Source organism: Salvelinus namaycush, chromosome 33 (assembly GCF_016432855.1).
Source record: "Salvelinus namaycush isolate Seneca chromosome 33, SaNama_1.0, whole genome shotgun sequence".
Lineage (NCBI taxonomy): Eukaryota > Metazoa > Chordata > Actinopteri > Salmoniformes > Salmonidae > Salvelinus > Salvelinus namaycush.
In genome coordinates, this window is record NC_052339.1 from 28,323,370 (window position 1) to 28,330,945 (window position 7,576).

Sequence of the window (7,576 nt, forward strand, 5' to 3'; positions counted from 1 at the left end):
CCAATCTGCTGAGTATTAATAGGTTGATTAGTAGCTCTTTGACCGACAGGTATAAGTTAATTTGCCAGAGCAGAGAACACCAGGTAGACACTAAAGGAGGGAGAAAGCAAAGGAACGAGAGATAGGTGGAGTGTGTTTACTGCTTCCAATAGCATTTATTCAGGCTTCTGAGTGGCAATTAACAAATTCTAATCACAGAGCAAATCCCCTTCATTAACACGACTTGTTTGTATGTACTCACTCGCATGCGTGCGTATTTGTCTGTGTGTGTGTACCATTTATTAAAAGATGGGACATGGATACAGATACATAAGATGGGACATGGATACAGATACACACATACAGAATGAACCAGTTCATGACAGCCATACAGTCAAATCATAGTACATGATTATAGACAGGCAATAGACAGACAGGTCTTTGAATGAGGCCTCTGGATATGAAAGCCATCTGTCCTGGGTTCTACTCAGTGCAGTCTGTTGGTCTGGAAAAAGGCATGTCCACAATACAGAGACCAGTATAATTCAAGACAACATACAAAGTCAGGGAAAATGGGATACTGCTTTTGGGGGCGGTATAGGTAGTCAATTCCAACGCTCTTTGAATGGAGGATGACAGAAAAGCAGTAATTCCTGATTTCAGAAAAAAAATAAAAATCAGGAAAAATCACATCCCTGAAGTCAGCTGGCTGCACCATTCCTCCTTGGTAAAACAAAGAAAATGAGTTTCTGCAGAGAGAGAGACCTTACTGTATTGTTAGCTGTGACCTACCCTGACAGCATGTTGCCAGTGGACAGAAGTTGTTTTCCTTACTCTCTCCCTCCCTCTCTTCGGGTCCAACTCTTTCTTTGTTGCCATCTTCTCTTTCTCTCCTCCTGTTCCATCTCCCTAGTTACTCCCTCTCCTCACTGAGGGCTTTGTGTTCTCTCTGGCCCTGGCCACTCGTTTCCTTCCTTCCTACCTACCTACTATTCTGTGATAGCGTCACCTCCCTAGAAATGTTATTTCCCAGGGACAGGCTGCAGTAAAGTAGAGACTGCTGTTGTGCAACAAATTCTTCTCCAGGACCCCAGCCCACTAACTTTACAAAGCTACACAGACTGTAATTGAGGTCTATGGTGTCTTGTGCACAAGCTTCAGTCGTGAGCTACCTAAGGAGCAATAAAGAGACCAGGGCACATATCCACACAGCATCTCAGAGTATGAGTGCTGATCCAGGATCAGTCTTGCCTTTTTAGATCAAAATGAATATGATTATATGGACAGATCCTAGAAGGGATCACAGCATAAAAGAGATCATTTAAACAAAATGTTAAAAACCTGGTCATGAAAAACATATACAACTTTCCATGGCCCCCAGTCCTGGCATGGACCCCAGACTAGAGGGGGGTTAGTTAGAAGAGGAGGGGTGCTGATGAGCCCCCTTCCTGCCCCCTCTAGCCTGCTGCTAAACAGTCCCGGAAACATAAAATCCCCCTGATCTTATTTCCTGACCTGGCTTGTAACTTAGCTGGATCACTCCACACTCACTGCATGAAAACCTCATGTTTATACCTGTACCTAGCCAGGGTTACACTACTGCTGGTTAGTACCTATACTATTGTGTAATATGGTTACATCCCTTCATTTGGGAAGATAAAGAGGAAAACCCTACTTTCCTCAACTTTGTCCTACCTATGCTAGCGTGTGTGTGTGAGACTTATGTTTGTGTGTTTGTAAACTTGTTCTCTGAGGGTGTGTGTGTGTTTGTGTAAGTGTTCACTGTCAGAGGTTTGTGTGTGTGTGTGTACTCTGCGAGAGTTGCAGTGCGTGTGTTAGGGATTAAGAGATTCCCTAGCAGTGAGTTGTCTGCTCTTCAGGTTTGGCATCATGCTGCAGTCTGTCTCACAGCACCCAGCCAGCCAGCCAGCCAGCCCTCACCTCAACAGCCTCAAGGGGTGTGTGTTCCCTGTGAGATTTGCAGTGTGTATGACTTTGGCACCATGATGTGGTGTGTCTATAAGCAGCACACTTACCCAAACCTCTCCATAACCCAGCATCTGGAGGTCAGAACCACAGATATAGAATCGGATTACCCAATCCCCGAATCCTAACCTTAACCAATAGGGGTAACGTTGACCAAGACCCTTTTCTGCTCCGTCACTCCATCACTGCCAAGAGCCAATTCGATCAAAGGACTCCTTTACCTAAAACAGTCAGCAGCCAATTAAATCACAGGATTGCCTAACCAATTTCTGCAAGAAGCCAATCAGATTACAGAGCTCATCAAGCGCTGCCAGGAGCAATTCAGATCACAGGGCTTATTAAGCAGCGCTGCCAACAGCCAATGGGATGACAGGGTATTGTGAGGTAAAGGAGTTTATTACATTACCATCAGTGACAGGCTAGCCAGGGAACTAGATTAACCCAATGAAACCCTGGCACAGATTCAAGAAACACTTTGTCTGGCATGAAACCCCCATTGTTATATAGTGGCTTGCGAAAGTATTCACCCCCTTTGCATTTTTCCTATTTTGTTGCCTTACAACTTGGAATTAAAATAGTTTTTTGGGGGGGGTTTGTATCATTTGATTTACACAACATGCCTACCACTCTGAAGATGCAAAATATTTTTTCTTGTGAAACAAACAAGAAATAAGACAAAAAAACAGAAAACATGAGCGTGCATAACTATTCACCCCCCCAAAGTCTATACTTTGTAGAGCCACCTTTTGCAGCAATTACAGCTGCAAGTCTCTTGGGGTCTCTATAAGCTTGGCACAACTAGCCACTGGGATTTTTGCCCATTCTTCAAGGCAAAACTGCTCCAGCTCCTTCAAGTTGGATGGGTTCCGCTGGTGTACAGCAATCTTTAAGTCATACCACAGATTCTCAATTGGATTGAGGTCTGGGCTTTGACTAGGCCATTCCAAGACATTTAAATGTTTCCCCTTAAACCACTTAAGTGTTGCTTTAGCAGTATGCTTAGGGTCAATGTCCTGCTGGAAGGTGAACCTCCGTCCCAGTCTCAAATCTCTTGAAGACTGAAACATGTTTCCCTCAAGAATTTCCCTGTATTTAGCGCCATCCATCATTCCTTCAATTCTGACCAGTTTCCCAGTCGATGAAAAACATACCCACAGCATGATGCTGCCACCACCATGCTTCACTGTGGGGATGTTGTTCTCGGGGTGATGAGAGGTGTTGGGTTTGCGCCAGACATAGCGTTTTCCTTGATGGCCAAAAAGCTCAATTTTAATCTCATCTAACCAGAATACCTTCTTCCATATGTTTGGGGAATCTCCCACATGCCTTTTGGTGAACATCAAACGTGTTTATATTTTTCTTTAACAATTTTTTTCTGGCCACTCTTCCGTAAAGCCCAGCTCTGTGGAGCGCACTGCTTAAAGTGGTCCTATGGACAGATACCCCGATCTCCGCTGTGGAGCTTTGCAGCTCCTTCAGGGTTATCTTTGGTCTCTCTGTTGCCTCTCTGATTAATGCCCTCCTTGCCTGGTCTGTGAGTTTTGGTGGGCGACCCTCTCTTGACAGGTTTGTTGTGGCGCCATATTCTTTCCATTTTTTAATCAAGGATTTAAATGGTGCTCCGTGGGATGTTCATGGTTTCTGATATTTTTTTATAACCCAACCCTGATCTGTACTTCTCCACAACTTTGTCCCTGACCTGTTTGGAGAGCTCCTTGGTCTTCATGGTGGCACTTTCTTGGTGGTGCCCCTTGCTTAGTGGTGTTGCAGACTCTGGGGCCTTTCAGAACAGGTGTATATATACTGAGATCACGTGACAGATCATGTGACACTTAAATAAAGTCCACCCGTGTGCAATATAACTAATTATGTGACTTCTGAAGGTAATTGGTTGCACCAGATCTTATTTAGGGTCTTAATAGCAAAGGGGGTGAATACATATGCACACACCACTTTTCCATTTAGAATTTTTTGTAATTTTTTGCAACAAGTAATTTTTTTCATTTCACTTCACCAATTTGGACTATTTTGTGTATGTCCATTACATGGAATCCAAATAAAAATCAATTTAAAAGTACAGGTTGTAATGCAACAAAATAGGAAAAATGCCAAGGAGGGTGAATACTTTTGCAAGGCACTGTATCTACCTAGGCTGCTTCATGATAGATAGATGATTTTACTATGCTGCAAGCAGTCAACTGGTATATGCAATGAGAGTTCTCGATACATTGTCAAACATAGATGTCAATTCCTTGTAATATTTCCTCATCCTACATGACGACTGTATGGGAAAACAGAAAGTGAGAGATTATCTGTTTTGATTCCTGTGTTCCACCACTGCAGTGATATGTTCTCTGGCTTTCACTATCACACACAGGCAATCTTCTGTGTATTACAGCATGTGCTACTGTGTACCCGTGTGTGTGTTAGCTTTGAACAGATGATCTGGGGGCTCTCTCACTCACTAGCCTTATCAGTGTCTGTTCTATTGTCGAGAGGACCACTGATACCAACACTATCTCCATTTCACAAGAGCTGACAATCGCTCTGTCTCAGAACCTCTCACAGAATATGCCAAGTGGAAAGAGAATGCAACAGGCACTTGACTGATAAGCCATGAGCATGACAAATTAACTATCGACTAACCTGTCATGACAGAAGCGGGTGTTTGGATCCAGTGATACTAACTTACATACAGTAGCCTTCCATGTAATATCACAGCAACTCTCAATAAGATATGGACCAAACTCAATGACCGTGAGAGCATTCAGTTTGAGATATAATTCAAGCACTGGCTATTATTTATTATTATTGTCCAAATCTGAGCATTAATAGAGAAGAAAATCACTGATCCTGAATTCATGTTGATTTTGAGAATGTATTTGTTGAGTAAGTAGTAAACCCTTTTTTCCTGCTATGCTCAGTTTCTTCCTTCTCCTCTTCCCTATCGTCTCTCTCCCTCTCCTATTCTCAGTTTCTTCCTTCTCCTCTTCCCTATCGTCTCTCTCCCTCTCCTATGCTCAGTTTCTTCCTTCTCCTCTTCCCTATCGTCTCTCTCCCTCTCCTATTCTCAGTTTCTTCCTTCTCCTCTTCCCTATCGTCTCTCTCCCTCTCCTATTCTCAGTTTCTTCCTTCTCCTCTTCCCTATCGTCTCTCTCCCTCTCCTATTCTCAGTTTTTGCCGCTGTAGAAGTTAGTCACCTGAATCATGTCATTCTGTTTGGTGGTGTAAACATTAATGCCTTGTTTTAGAACCATTTCATGCTGCTTACTATCAAATCTATGATTATAACTACGGTATCTCTACCATCTCATGTTGAGGGTATATTCCCAATCGTCTTAGGCAGTGTTTGATAACGTAATCAGATCTTACGCAATGATAGCCAATAGAATTAGGGTTAGGATATTTGAGAGGGTATTGACCGCCTTTGTAATGTAATGTCCCATCCACAGTACAGATATGCTGTGAATACTACAGGTATGTTCTCGCCCTACAAACCAATGTGACTACTGTACTAGGCCTATACGGCTAATGAACAACAGGATAGATAGTATGAGAGAGGTAGAGACAGAGGGGGATAGATAGTGAGAGAGACTGACAGACAGCTACAGAGTGATAGAGAAAGTATGTGTAGGGTAGTGTACTCAGACAGGCTTCTGCAGGCTGCTTAGGAAGCTGTCTATCTGGTCCTGGGGATCTCTCCGCCCAGGTGGGCCAGGTAGGTGTACAGCCCTGCGAACAGATGAAAGGGCATCGTCGCCGCTCCACCCCCCTCATACTCTGTCAGGATTTCACACGCATACCTCAGGGCATTGAAGATCTGAACACACACAGAAAAGTCAGTAAACCCCGGGTCATCAAGACAGTGCAATACTGCCTCCATGTGGTACTTATAAGAACTACACCACATTTTCTCTCTGGAGACTGACTGACATATGGGAGCCAGTCAATCACCCTTTACAGAGCGAATAACTGCATCCAGTGGATGTTGGCGAAGAAGTTCCCCAGGGCCAGCAGTGTCCAGCTGCTCTGAGGGCTGACACAGACCCTTCCACTTCTGCTGCAGCTCCTCCATACTGATTGTCTCGGGAATAGGCTAGAAACATACATGGAGGGAGAACAGGGGTTCAATTAGCTTGGTTCCTCTCAATGTTTCAACTACCGTGGACAGTTTTAATAGGGGCAAGCTAGAGTACCAAATATGAGAGAGGAGGCCTGGTGTCATTCTGTGGGTTACTGAGTATCTGTTTGTTTAGGACCTTGAGCAGGCCTGGAGTTAGTCCGGTATCTGTCTTCTGTGTGGCGACAGGCCTCTCCAGCCTCTCCTTGGTTGGTAGAATGTCTCCTTTGGACAGGGCAGAGAAGTACCCGATATAACAACAACAGATACACTTTAACGAAACAATTTCACCTTACTCTGCTCAGATACTGGGTAGTTACACGGCCAATGTACGACCACCTGTACCATAAAAGCCCGGTTCTCTTGGTGGTCCTGTAGCGGGTTTTATATGTACCACAGGAGAACCAAGAAATGAAGAGCAACACCACGGCTGTCTTTTTGGCTTTTGATGTTGATCTGCAATAGTCTTGTGAAAAGACAGGACAGGAACACATCAGTCTCCAATGCACCATCTGACAAGTTGTTCTACACAGAAGCATGAAGAAAGGTAAAATACATATCCTGTCTCACATCCCCAATACATTGCTAGGTGCTTGCTTTCAGTGTTGACAGTACCAAAATGCAACAACTCATGTACAAAAACACTGCAACACAAACAAATTACAACGTGAAATCGCCTCTATCCCATTCAGACCTTAGAGGGCCAAAACTACATCTCCCATAATGCAACGCCAGCACCAGTCGGCAGCTAAGCTAACCGTCTGCGTCATAGAAAGGCATGCTAGCTAGCAACAGCAGCACTTTTAGCACTCTGTAAACTATAATAATAACAATAAAACTCTGAAAGTTACATGTTTCAATAGTCTCACACTCCCTTATAACAATATCTACAGCATTAACATTGGGATGTCTTATTTATTTCACGTTATGGACTTCTACAAAGGAGTAATCTGCAACACATACCTTTCAATTCAATTCAAGGGGCTTTATTGGCATGGGAAACATGTGTTAACATTGCCAAAGCAAGTGAGGTAGATAATATACTTTCTCTCAGTGTTTTCTCGGACTGAGAACTGGAGCTACGGGTAATACCAGGGTGTTAGTAGGTGGTGCAATCACCCAGATGAAATAAAATACATTTAATGAAACAAAACCCGAAGATATTAACATCATTCAGCTTCTGTAGCTTCCTACCTAACACCAACAGGCAGCACCAGTAGCGCAACAATTAAAAATAGACACCAAAAGTAAAGTTCCTAGCATCATAGCGATCTGACTCCCCCCTTCTGTCTGAACTTGGAATAACCTTTTTAACTCTCCTACAGTCCCGTCACAGCCAGGGAGGCTGTAGCCTGTACTTACGCTGCAGACCACCGTAGCTAGTACATCCCAGGGTTGGGTTCTGATGGCAGCTTTGGTGAACTGTTTGAGGATGTCTGGTAGTTCAGTGGGGGATGTTGATTTGCTGGGAAAAGTATCTGGAGAAGGCAT

At 43.8% G+C, this 7,576-nt stretch overlaps 1 pseudogene; it reads right to left on the reverse strand.

The window, feature by feature from the left end:
• Positions 1-5,609: 5,609 nt before the first annotated feature.
• Positions 5,610-7,576, reverse strand: LOC120027897 (annotated as a pseudogene).